This window comes from Microtus oregoni, unplaced genomic scaffold (assembly GCF_018167655.1).
Source record: "Microtus oregoni isolate MIOR12 unplaced genomic scaffold, Mior012 000046F_ref0000063, whole genome shotgun sequence".
NCBI classification, from domain to species: Eukaryota; Metazoa; Chordata; class Mammalia; order Rodentia; family Cricetidae; genus Microtus; species Microtus oregoni.
In genome coordinates this window covers 474,133-488,230 of record NW_024543220.1, presented here as the reverse complement: position 1 = coordinate 488,230, position 14,098 = coordinate 474,133, and positions in this window count along the sequence as shown.

The window sequence follows — 14,098 nt, the reverse complement described above, 5'->3', positions numbered from 1 at the left end:
AGAGATGTGAGATGGTAGCTAATTTTCTTCTAAGGATTGAGGAAACCATTAAAGAGCTTCAAGCAGGGCGGCGAGGAGGTGCTCGTTAGGCCAACTGTATCCCATCTGGTTTCATCGGATGATACTCCAACATCCATATGTCAACATCGCATAGGTCCTTCCATCACACAGTGAAGCTGAAGTGACATGATCGTTTAGATTGTGACTGTGTGTGTGTCATCAGAAGGCAGTAGACAGTGTTCTCAACCACAGGCTGCTCTTGATATTGCTCTCCAGGTACGGCTGAGCCCTCCTCCTTTTCAGTCCAGCCTCTCCGTCCGTTTATGTCACCAACGATCTCAGCCCGTGAACTGCTGGCGCTTCCTCCTCACGGCTGAGGGTAGCCACGTGTTGACAATGAGACACGGCTTCGCCTCCGAACGTGCAGAGTCAGCAGATGGCTCAACTGCCTTACAGCAAGTCGGGGAGCTTTCGGCAAGCTAGAGCCTGGGACAGTCATTTGTCACCTCCTAGTCACGGGGCAAGCCAGGCGCTGAGGAAACAGACTGCATGCCCAGAAAGCAGAATGCAGAATCTACAGAGGTTGACAGCAGGACCACAACTGGCCTTCCTGAAGTTCTTGGCACTGGGACAGCACACCGCGGGGTAGAGAGGGCACCATGGCATCTATTCGGGACCAATAAGGAAAACTCAGAGCAGAAGATGGGTTATTCGTTAGAAGTTCGGGCAGCCGCTGCTGCCAAGAAAATCTCAAAGCATGGCAGGGCCCTGATGTCCCCATCTGCCCCGAATGACATAGTAATTGGAACTGGGTTTAGGGAGAAGAGTAGACAGAATAATATAACAGCTGGGCGGTGGTGGCGCACGCCTTTAATCCCAGCACTCGGGAGGCAGAGGCAAAAGGATCTCTGTGAGTTCAAGGTCAACCTGGCCTACAAGAGCTAGTTCCAGGAAAGGAAACTCCAAAGCTACAGAGAAACCCTGTCTCAAAAAAAAAAAATATATATATATATATATATATATATATATATATATATATATATCAACAATCTGTTAACCCTTAGCAGCTTAAGGAAGCAGGTATGAAGCTATCACTCACATAATGGTCCCAACTAAGGTATCCTGTGAGGAAGCTGGGAGGTGGTGCTTGGCTAGTCAGGCCTGAAGGTAGCTTAAATGCTCTATTACTCTTTGCCTGGGTCTGGATTCAGACATGTGGCCACGCCTACCTGCAAAGGAGTCTGGGAAAGAAGTCAGGCCCAGGAGGAAAAGTCATTAGATATAGAGCATTCCTGCCACTGGAAGGGGGGCCACGAGTTATACATTCAGTTCCAGAGACTCTTGTCCCTCTAATGGGGACAATCCATTAGAACCGGCTAGCAACGAAAGCCTTCCCAAAGCTACCTCTGCATAGCCAGTTCAGGGGACAGGCATGGAAAGGGACTAGCTCCTAAGGTGGTGGCATGTCAACCTCTGGCCAGTCTGAGCAGTGCTTCTCAACCTTCCTAACGCTACAACCCTTTAATACAGTTCCTCGGGTTGCGGTGACCCCCAACCATAGAATGAATCCTGTTGCTATTCCATCGCTGTAATCTTGCTACTGTTATGAATTGTAATGTAAGCATCTAAAATGCAGGCTGTCTGATGTGTAACCCCTGTGAAAGGGTTAGTTGACCTTTCCAAAGGGGTCTCCACTCACAGGTTGAGAACCACTGACCTAGAAGCTGGGCTGATATCTAGGTTCCATTTTATCCCACTGGCTAGAACCTGCTCCCGGGCCCCATAGGGACTCTGGGGCTATCTGCAGGTGACATTCTCTTAGCCTACCTCCCTGATCATCAGGATGTGATACTGCCTGAATCAAGGCTCAGTTCCCCACCCCCTCAGAACTGTGAAGTCACCCTCATACAGAGACTGTGAAGTCACCCTCATACAGAGACCTTGCCAGGCTCCTGTCTTTGGATAGATATCCCCACCCTGTCTATACTGGTAGATGTGCACAGGTCCTCCTAGTTCATGAATTTGTGGCAGGCTCTGGATCACCTTCACCTCACGCTTTCCTCATAGGCCTGGATCCTTCCTGTACAGCGTCACTTCTCAAGAGTAAATATCCCTCGCCAGGCGGTGGTGGTGACACACACCTTTAATACCAGCACTCGGGAGGCAGAGACAGGCAAATCTCTGTGAGTTCAAGGCCAGCCTGGTCTGCAAGAGCTAGTTCCAGGACAGGAACCAAAGCCACAGAGAAATCTTGTCTTGAAAAACCAAAAAAAAGAAAAGGGGAAAAAAAAGAGAATATGTCCTCATGAAAGGCCCCCAGGACATCCCAGAAACCAGGGTCTGATCATCTATTTCCTACCATGGCACCTCAAACTTGTACTACAGAAGTTACCTCTGTTTACTTACACTCCAGACATAAGTTAGCTTTCTAAAAGGACTACATCTGACCCGATGATGAACCCCTGGCGGCCAGGAGATGCCTGCTGGTCACTCAGTAAATAGTCACACAATGCTGAATGAGTGAAGGAGCCAATGAAACGAACGCTTGCCTGTGTTTAGGTAGCTGCCACCAGGTGGCAGCAGTGCTCTTTGAGGGTGGGGGTTAGCCCTTAAGCACACCTGAACTAGTACTTGGAGGTGTGGAGGTGTGTCCCCGTAACCCAAACAGCCAGTCTGTTCCTGAGGCAAGAGCCATTGAGTGACTACTCAAACTAGATGTTCTAAGAAAGCTAGAATGGGTGAACCTTCTAGAAGGAAACAGAACCACTGAGTTCTTGAGCCTTTGAGATCTCTCGTCACAGAACATTCTCTAGGTTGTACTATTCAACTCAAAGACCCAAGTGAATCTGTTCTAAATGTCAGCCTTAGAAGCTGCCCGCAGATGGTCTGGGCTCACCGTCTAGTTTTCTTGCTTATCTTATCGAGGATTCCCAAGCAGACCCTTATAAGACAGGAGGCAGGGTTCACGAAGAGGGTTAGTGAGAGATAAGGCTAGACACTGGGAGGTGTCAGCAGACGGAGGCCTCTAGATACCAGGCTGAGGAGCACAGACTTTACCCTGAAGGTATCAGACTTCCTGGTTAAGATTCTTGGGAGCACACACGTGTTTGTGCATGTGTGGGTAGGCAGGTATGCGTGTGTTCAAGAAAACACGTGAAAGGGGATTAGATGGGGGCTGACTGATGTTGAGAAAGACACAGGCTGAGGAGTTAGGGGCTATAGGGAGAAATGTACAGCCAGGAGAGCCAGACAGCCAGAGTCTCATAAATAGAGCTGGGGCTGCTCAAGCGGGGCAATGTATGGCAGCCATCTCTGGCAGCTTCCGAGATGTTCCTTAGGTAGAACTGGAGAGGCTGAAAACCAATAGGGAAGGATGGGGAGGAAGGGCTGCCCAGCAAGAGGCCTGGCTTTTGGATAAAAGAGAACATTGTGTTAAATGATAAAAACGCAGGACTTCTTGGCACATTAGAAAGACAGGTCTTCCGGACTTCATGGAACTCAACTTTACACACTGAAAATCTGGGCTATCCTCTCCACTCCCTGGTAGAATGCTGTGGCATTGAATCACCCCCCCCACCCCCCACCCCCCGTGAGAACACACCATCTTGAGAAGACCACAGAGTTCTAAAGCAGGATGCAGGAGCCAGAGATGGGACTTCTGAGGGTCATAGGAAAGATGGAGGCCGGGTACCCCTGGTTTTGGTGGGCAGAGGGATCTGATGCGTGTGTGCCTGTATGCACGGTATGCATTCATATATGTGAGTGTGCCCCGTGGCATGCATGTGGGGGTCCGAGGACAATCCTAGGTAGGCCCTTGATGGTTAAGACAGGGTTCGCTACTATACATGCCAAGCCGGCTGCCTTTAAACTTCTAGGGTTCCCTGGCTCTGCCCTGGCTCCTCCCCTCATGAGGGTGTGGCACTACTAGGTCTAGCCTTACTTGACTACTGAGGATCCCAACTCAAGTTGTTAGCGCTTGTTCCGCAAGGGCTTCACCCTCTGAGCCATCCCCAGCCCTGGGGACATTTACTTTTAAGAGGAGTATCTGAAGTTCTCCAGCACGCTGACTCTCCAACTTCATCTCGTGGGACACCCCTGCAAAGCGGAACACGGATATCCAGGCTGTACGGGGCAGCTGCTGATGAACGGGGACCTCCTCCGAGGATGCGGTGTTTCTCAGCCCTTCCGGTCTCCCAGGAGTCATAGAAGGAGGTGCTTACAGCAACTGAATCAAAGTCCAGAAAACACCTGGCCTAAAGACTCTTCTCCCCGACAGATTCCAAGGGACACCTTCTCTTTCCCGAGTAGCCTCTCCCCAAGCCTGGGCTGTCCCAGGCTTTTTCTCCCCAGAACAAGTGTCTTCGCCATTTCCCCAATAGCATTCATATGAAGCTCTGCAGAAACCTAAGACTGTGTCCTTTCTCTCAACGTGGTAGTAGAAGATGAGGTAGCATAAGGTGTGTGTGGGATGGGTGTAAATATGAGCCTAAAATCCCACATAATTGCATGATGGAGAGGTGTTGCCAAGGTAAATTAATAAGAAAACAGTTGGGGGATGTTTGCCAACAGAATCAGTTTGGGGTGTGTTAACTCAACTGCACTTGCTGGTTGGAATAAGCCGTCGATTAGAATAATTCACGTTAGAAAACATGGCCTCCCCTGTGGAACTGACCACATTACTCTGTCTGCTTGGTCAGGCTACCTAGAAATAGGAGAACTGCCACGGCGAGGTCTCGGAGCCTCATAGGGCTGCTTTGCAAAATCAATCAAGTTCACTCTCCGCTCACGCACACCGCTCGGTCCCCATTACTCTGCCCCTGTGAGTCTCTCACAGCCTTAGATCAGGAGTGCAATGCGGATTCAAGGCAGGACTTGGACTTGTATCTGGGGTCGAAGGACCTGATGCCATCACCTAACTAGGTTGCCATGGGGTATCCACTGGGTGACAGGCTGAAGGACAGAGCTAGGAGAAGATCCAGTGATTGGGACATCAGACCCAAATGGAGATCCCAGGATAGAACAACCATGTGAGGACGTGGGGTAGGGGCAACAATGGCATTCTTGAGAGACATCTGGGTACCATGCAAATGCTCTGGGCACTAAGTCAGCATCCATTCTCAGACAGCATCCCTGACACCAGGTTGCCAACTCTCTGCTTGAATTCCTTCAACCCTGGGGCTGTCACTTCCTCGTAAAGCAGCCTTGACAGCTGTGTCATGTTTCCCCAGGGCCTTAAGTCGGTGAGATCTTGGGACTCTCCTAGGACCTCTGCAAGCCCTTTGTGCCATCTTATACTAGAACTTCTACATTCGTCTTCTCATCCGATGGCATTGATCATCTCCTGAATCAGGCACAGCTGACTCGGCCAGGGTCTTAGCAGATCTGCTCAGTGACCTAGGAGAAGACAAGGCTAGAAAGTGCTGCTGCCTTCTGGCCTGACAGTCTCCATTATGACTGTCATGGTGGGAGCATAGTCAAAGCCCAAATATGTCAGTCACATTGGTGAGATCGCCCCAACACATGTGAGAGAGAAAGGAAGGAAGAGACAGAGAGACGGGGCCATGTGCTCCAAACTTAACCTTCGTGAAGAACAAACCAATATCCCAGGCTGTGGCTGAGTAAGCAAGACAAGAGCACTGGCCTGGAGACAGCTTCTCAACGTTCTGGACCAATGTGCCTGGTTTCCAGCAACAAGGGGCTGATATCTGAGCAGAGCTTCCTCTAGGTCAGACAGAAAACACAGGGATGCTGGGAAAGGCAGCAGTGAGTCCTGTGACCCACCCCAAAGAAACACTCATCCAAAAGGGAGTCAGACGGGGATGGAAGCAAGACCCAGACAACAGGAGGGAAGCACATACTTCTTCTTCGGTGAGAAGGGAGTAGGCAGAAACCAGGAGGTTCCACTAGGAGTAGATCCCAAATGGCACAGCTTTAGCCAAAAAAAAAAAAAAAAAAAAAGAAAGAAAGAAAGAAAAAGTATAGATTCTCTGTCTGTCATTGTAAAACCCATTATTTGTCAGAGTTTAATGTGAATAATGAGTGTCACAATGGGTAACTCTGAGCCCTTGAGTGATGGAGTTGTTGGAGTCCACAGGCACAGGGGAGGTGGCTTCAGGAGCATACTCACAGACAAACAGTAACAGGGACCCGGGTGTACTTAGGTCTTAAAACTTGCAGGGCAAACTTTTTACTGACCAAGCCATCTACCCTGCCTCTCACATGTATTACTGTTAGGATAGGAAAAGAATTCTGGAAAATCTTCTGATTTGGGTCAAAGTACCTGATTTGAAGACCAGTGTTCTGGGGCTGTACCTCCCCCATCGCTGACTGGAAAGGTCACCCTACAATGTGGGGCTGATATCGTGTCTCTGTGTCCACGCATGCTTGCTCGGCAGGAATTCAGCCTTGACCACAGGTTTCAGCCTGATTGCCTTTGCTTTGGAGAGACCGCCCATTCGCCTTTTATGGTCCAGAGAACGAGATCGGCTATTTTGGCATTCCCGTGTGTTGCTGCTTTCAAGGATGGCAATAAGGAACAAGTGTAACACACTGAATTGCCACCCATAGAAGACTGTTCTGTGACATGAATTCCAGTTATATCAAGGCCAGCATTTGAGAGCCTGGAATATAAGAGCTGGAAGCCACCGGACCTAGATTTATGACCATTCCTACATTTCAACCATCTGCTTCAGGCACACACCTGAAATTTATGAAAGGCAATTGCTCTGGAGGGTACAAGCCAGAAAGCACAAGGTTGAAAAAAAAATAAAACCCACCTAACTAGAGATGGAGTCATGTGGTACAATTTCAGGCTTTACTTACTTTCAAGGAGGCCTTTCTCATCATAATAGAGCATATTCCAGGACACCATAAGATTACAGATCAGTCTACCTTGCTTCGTCTGTTCTGAAATATCCCTGCCAGAAGTTCTGGCAATTCCCACCCTTAGAGGGACTCCTTGTCAGAATGGGACAGTCCGTCCTTGTTATTTTATTTGTTCATTTTAATTCCTTGTCCTTCTTTTCCCCTCTGTTTGTTACACCATCTTTCTGGGTTTTTTTTTTTTGAAAGATTGAGTATTGCTTTTTACATTGTGTGTGTGTGTGTGTGTGTGTGTGTGTGTGTGTGTGTGTATACACCATGGGCATACAGGTACCAAGGAGGCCAAAAGGGTGCTAGATCCCTGGAGTCACCGGTGGTTATATAAGAACCATCTGAAGTGAGTTCTAGGAACCAAACCTGGGTTCTCTACAAGAGCCACATGCAAGCTGGGTGGTGGTGATGCACACTTTCAATCCCAGCACTCAGGAGGCAGAGACAGGGGCATCTCTGTGAGTTTGAGGCCAGTCTGATTTACAGAGTGAGCTCCAGGACAGCCAGGGCAACATAGAGAAACCCTATCTCGAAAAACCAAAAAAGCCACATGTGCTATTAATCACCAAGCCATCTCTCCCACCCAGTTCAGTCTGTACACTGTGTCTAGACATTGATTCAGAAGTTAGTTCTACAATGTCTCTTTTCAAGAGATTCAGTCATGCTATGGACTCATTCCTAGCCTACAGTCATCAAGCTTAGACTCAGATAATCCTCCCAAGCAATAGCTCAAAGACAGGAGAACCTGTTCATTCTCTTTCGACTTCTCCAGTGAGGACAATTTGGGGGTGCACAGCTCTGCACAATCTCATTTAGCCAGCCGTGTACTTCTATAATTCCAGCACTGAGCAGGTGAAAGCAGGAGGATCAGGGGTTCAAAGTCATCCTCAGCTACATAGGGAGTTCAAGGCAGCCTGGGCTCAAACAGTAAACACTTAGAGGGGGGATGGCTCACTGGCTAAAGGGCTTGCTGCAACAATGTGAGGACCAGAGTTCAGATCCCCAGCACCCACATAAAAGCTGGGCTGGTGTGGTGGTCTGCCTGCAAGCCCAGCACTGGGGAGACATAGGCAGAAGAGCCCATGGGCAAGCTGGTTACATAGACCAGCCAAAATGGTGAGTTCCAGGCTTTTTCAGGAAGTGATCTGGTCTTAGAAAATAAAGTGATGGGCTGGAGAGATGGCTCAGAGGTTAAGAGCATTGCCTGCTCTTCCAAAGGTCCTGAGTTCAATTCCCGGCAACCACATGGTGGCTCACAACCATCTGTAATGGGGTCTGGTGCCCCCTTCTGGCCTGCAGGCATATACACAGACAGAATATTGTATACATCATAAATAAATAAATATTTAAAAAAAAAGAAAATAAAGTGAGGAGTGATGGAGAAGAATATCATCCTCTGTCTCTACATACATGGACATACATATGCATGTCCACCCACATCTGTGTGGTACATGTGCACATGTGTGTATGCCATAACATACATATGCAAGCAAATATACAGTCTCATTGGGTAAGCTCTCCACTCTTCCATATATATCATCTCTGCATAAGAAGCTTGAATTCCTTTTTACATTTTTATATCACATTTAATGTGTGTGTGTATGCATATATCATGGTACACATATGGGAGTCAGAGAAAAATTTCCTTTTTAAAAATATTTATTTATGCATTATGTGGACAATATTCTGTCTGTGTGTGTGTCTGCAGGTCAGAAGAGGGCACCAGACCTCATTATAGATGGTTGTGAGCCACCATGGGGTTGCTGGGAATTGAACTCAGGACCTTTGGAAGAGCAGGCAATGCTCTTAACCACTGAGCCATCTCTCTAGCCCAAGAAAAACTTTCTTAAACCTGTTCTCTCCTGCCTTGTGGGCCCTGGAGATCAAACTTGGGTCATCAGACTTGGCAGCGATTGCCTTTTCTCACTAAGCCATTCTGTCATCCCAGAAATCTAAGATTCTTGGAAAATGTCTGCTAACCACAAAAGTGATCCAGTGCTGAGCCTGCCACAGCATGGCTGAATGCAGAGAACAAGTAGATCTATACCTCTCATAAGCAAGAAATAATATTTATGCATAAATAGAGATTTTTAAGAAATCTAAATAAAAACTGGATAAGGTTGAATCCAACCCCCAAATAAGTTTTTTTTTTTATTCTACCAACTGAAATTTGAATGAAATATTTTTTAAAAATCCATTTTTGGATTTTGCCTTTCAGACTGAAGCCATTTGTAGATAGGGTCTTAAAGACCCCAAATTTTTCTTTAAGGAAAACCTTCAATTTCTCTCAGGTTTCAGTAACGCACAATTTCTACAAGACCTGAGCCTAGACGAACTGGCATAGTTTGAGGATATGTGGTGTGGTTAGTTTTAGCTCTGTTATGGTTTGTTTTTAAATATTTATTTGTGAAATATAAATCTTGCTAAGATTGAAATCTGTTCTGGAGAAGCGATGGTGACTTTGGCTGTTGCTTAATGGAACTGCTGAATCTGCTCAGAAAACAAGAAGATTCTGTTTTGTAAACAAGTCATCCTTGTAAGAGATAAAACAATTCTAGGGGAAAACATTTCTAACTGTACATTATGGCTAGTTCCTGGTAAGATCTGGGCTCAATTTCTGTAGATGTGTTACAACTTAGGAGCCAAAGACACCTTTCAATGCAGTTAATTGGCTGCAAAAATATGAATCTCTTGGAAAAGGCTCAGAAGTTAGAACCTATGTCATCATAAAAACAAGCACCCCGTTGATATCAATAAGACTGAGTTATTTCCCATTGCAGCAACTAACAGCACCTGCCACACCAAAGATGCTCAATCAAGGCTTTGTTCTGTCCATTAGCTAACTAACTCTTCCTGGTGGACTACCCTCATTTTCATCCAGTAAAAGAGACTAGGCCACTGCTTAGCTTACCATATAACATCAGATGTATAACCACCTTAACAGGTTCTTGTGTTGGATTCTTTTAATTTTTTTTTTTTTTTTTTGGTACAAGCTTGACTGGCTAAGAGATACCGGCCTAGCTACTGAAGCATCATCTCTGGGTGTGTCCAGGAGACACCGGCACACACGAGTGGATGAAATGAGCAGGAAAGATCTGCCTTGATGTGAGCAGGCCAACCAGTCTGCTCTGGTCTTCAGTCTGCCCTACAACATAAGAGAGGAAAAGCAAGGGTGCATGTCTAGCTCAGGGCTGGGACTCTTTCTTCCAGCCTTTGGGTTCAGAACCCCAAGCTCTTTTGACTTTAGACTCTGGACTCAATACTTGCCCCTACCTGACTCCAGTTCTTAGGCCTTTGGCCCTGCACTGAGATTTATATCACAAGGTCCCCTGCTTCTGAGATCTTCAGAGTTGGGCTGAGCAAACTACTGGCGTTGCTGGAACTCCAGGTTCCAGAGAACCTATCATGGGGCTTCTCTAGCTCCATGGCTGTGTGACCCAACCCTCATAGTAAAGCTCTCTTGCCCACTATTCATCTATCCCTCCAGCCTCCAAACACTTGACTCCATTTCCCTGGAGAGCCCTGTCGGATACAACCAGTTTCCCACTTGTAATGAGTTTGCATTCTGCAGCCTAAGTCAAGATCGGCATGAGCATGGGGACCTCATGTCTAGAAACGGACTTGAGAGAGCATACCCTACCCTGCTCCAAATCGATACGAGTAAACTGCCCCTCCCTACAAATGCTCTATTCACCTGGTCCCTTCATCCAATCCCCAAGCGTTTGGTTTTTCACTGATGCCACGTGCATGTTCCATCGTGTATCAATTTTCCATAGGGATTAGAACTAGCCATAAGGAAGGAAAAATGTTGCCAACAGAAAACTCCTGCTCACTCTGTGTCTACTGTGTATGGGTCAAGAACTGAAATGGGCTGGCACAGAGGAGACAGAGCCTCTGACCTCAGGCCCTTGTCCCTACACTGCGGTGAGAGCTCTGTCGGAGCGAGAGAGGGCCACATTCCAGTGTGGGCAGAATGACCATCAGAGGCCAGGGATTTCTGGGTAAGAGGTGAGAAGCGCCATACCCATCACCATCTGGAACAGGCTGAGGAGAGACAATTGCTATATGTTTTGGAATCTTACCATCTGGTTGTTAAATGTAGCCATTTTTTAAAAATTAAGTTGTATAAATGCATAATTCAGTGCAGAAGTAAAGATAATAAATACTAGAACTCTTTTATTATTATTTTACTACATTTGTATGATCATCTCTGCTCTGGGGGGAATATTTTTAGGACTGTCAAACCTGGTAGACATATTAGATAATGGTGGCTACTGACACTCTTTCTCAAGTTCGCAGACTGGTAAGTCATGCTTACACTGAAGACAAGACAGGTCACGATGGAGATTCTTCACCAGTGAAACCCGGAAGTGCAAAGGATCAAGGATTTTCTCCTGCACAGAAGACCTCTGTTAGTCACCTCTCTTTGCTGCTATGATAGGATACTTAACCAAAGCAGCTGAAGGAAGGAACTGTTTGTTCAGGCTCATAGCTTGAGGTGATAAAATCCATTGCAGCTGGGAAGGCATGGTAGTGAAAACAGCTGTAAATGTGGTGGCCGAGGCATGAGGCAGCCGCCCATAGCGTCCGCAGTGAGGAGAGAGGTGAGCTCTGGTGCTCTTTGCCTTCTCCATTTGATTCAGTCTGGACCCCAGCCCATAGAATACTGCCGCCTACCTTTGAGATGGGGCTTCCTGCTGCATTTTAACCCTGCTGGAAACCCTCACACACTCAATTGTGCTTCCTAGTCAGTCCTGAACCCAATCCAGGTGCCAGTGAAGATCAACTCTCACAACCCTTTACCAGCAGGCAGGGCCTCTTGGACAGGGAACCCTAAACTGTGCAGGAAGCTGGGAACCTAAGGCAGCAGCCACAGGATGGCTGAGGTCAAGAGGGCCCTCTGAGAGCCTGTTGAGGAACTGGGAGCCTGTGGTTTTGAAGTACTTGAGGAGGGAAGAGACCATCTTTGCAGAAGTGCGGGAGGAACGTTGGGGCCAGGTTGTTTAGCTGGAGGGTAGCTGAGCTGGAGGCAGAAACCAAGGGTGATGCTGAGGTTAGAGGTCCCGTGAGGAAGGACGGCTTGGGTGGCTTTTGAGGCATGGAATTGCAGTGTCTGATCTGGGAGATCTTCGGCTGAGAATCTCCTCCAGCTAGCTACTTGAGGCAGCCTTGGGGAGGTCTAGGCTGCACCTCTGGACAGACACCATGTCTCAGATGGCAGTGAAATCCATAGAGGCCTAAGGTTCCTTAAGGTGGTGTGCAGAATGGAAAAGCGGAAAGGCAGAGCTAAGAGGAGCCAAGGTACAGGAACATGAAAAGGGGCTTGGGGAGAGGCAGAGAGAAAGGAGCTCCAGAAGCAGGAAAAGAGGAGAGAGATCCATTTTTTTATTGTTATTTTTTTTAAATTTTGGTTTTCTTTTCTCACTTTTTTGGGTGGGTTTGTGTGGTATGGTATATTATGTATATGGTCTGATATGTGTGTGTGGTGTGATATATATATATATATTATGGTGTATGCATGTTAGTGTGTGTGCACACATGTGCATGTGGGAGCACGTGCATGCATGGGCAAATGGAGGTCAGAAGGGTACTCCGGATGTCTTCCTTGATTGCTCTCCACCTATAGCTCCCTGACGTCCTATCTGTCTCCCCACTGCACTCTCGACTTCAAGAGGGCCTGGATCGAGTATATCGCAGAAACCATTCTTTCCCTATCTGGTAGCGCAAGGCTCAAGGCTAGCCTCACAGAACCCAAAGCTCGTCAGTTCAGCTAGACTGGCTGACCAGCGTGATCTTCAAGGATCCACCTGACTCTGCCTTCTCCCCTCAATGCTAGTGTGATAGAGTTGGTTTTGAAGGCTGCTAAAAGTATTTCTGAAATTAATTTGGAATAATAAAGAAACAGGAAGAAGTTGAGTACAGGAAGAACTAAATGGAAGTGAGAAAGTAAAACAAGCTGAAGACAATTCCCACAGCAGGTTTCTGTGAGAGGAGGAAGCAGGCTGCAGAGATGGCTTTACTGCTCTGGTAGGTAATTGGAGTTCAGTTCTTGGCACCCGTGTAGGGCAGCTTACAACTGCCTGTACTCCTGGGAGATATGATGTCCTCTTCTGGCCTCCAAGGACGCTCCCACACACATGTCACACACACACACACACACACACACATTAAAATATATTTTCCCATATATACAAGAAGAAGCATGATTGAATTGAATTGATAGTTTGGTGTGGGGTTTTTGTTTGTTTGTTTTTGTTTGTAATGAAATGAAATGAATGAAAGAAGAAATTAATCAACCAATGGGAAAACACTGAAAATTTAGGACAGTCAGAATATCAACTATAGGGAGTGTTATGGCAAAAGTAAAATGCTGCAGGTCCCTGAGTGGCAGCAGCGGGCAGTGGGTCCTGAGAGCACGAAGGGCCACGAAGGCAGCAGGTCGCATGAGAAGGTAGGTGAGAGACAGACAGGCATGCCATGCAGAGTGAGGTTGGATATTTATTTAGTGGGTTATGGAAGGGAAGGAAAAAGAGGGAAGGGAAGAAGGGAGAAGAGCAGAGAAAGGTAGAGAGAAAGAGAGACAGAGAAACAGAGAGAGAGGAGGGGGAAGGGGAGAAGTGGGGAGAAGGGAGCCAGGCAGGAGCTGCCTCTTTGGGAGAGAGACTGAAAGGAAGGAACTCAGGCTGGAAGCAGAAGGAAGATCTGCTTGGTAGTGGGTAGAGGGGTTGAGGGGGGTGGAGGGGGAGCTTGTCTCTTAAAGAGACAGGATAGACCAACACAGAGAGGACTAGAGGACATAAGAAGGACACAGGCAACCAGAGGTAGAAGGGAGGGTGTGAGAATATTGGACTCAATGAAAAACAGTAAAGGTGAACTTCCTGCTAGGAGATAAAGGGGGGTTTCCAGGGGTTCAAGCCTCTTGACTTTGAAAAGACAGATAAAACACAAGGAAACTAACAAAACAATTGCAAATAGTGATTAAAACGCGCAAAGGAGCCAAGGTGGGGTGGTGGCAGCATACCTTTAATCCTATTTAATCCTAGCACTCTGGCAGGGCCAGCCGACCTCTGTGAATTCAAGGCCAGGTTTAAAAGTGAGTTTCAGGACTGCCAGGGCTACACAGAGAAACCTTGCCTCAAAAAAAAAAAAAAAAAAAAAAAGAAAGAAATGTTTTTAAAGGACAAAGGAGTAAAATATAGTAATAAGGCCAGGTGATGGTAGCACA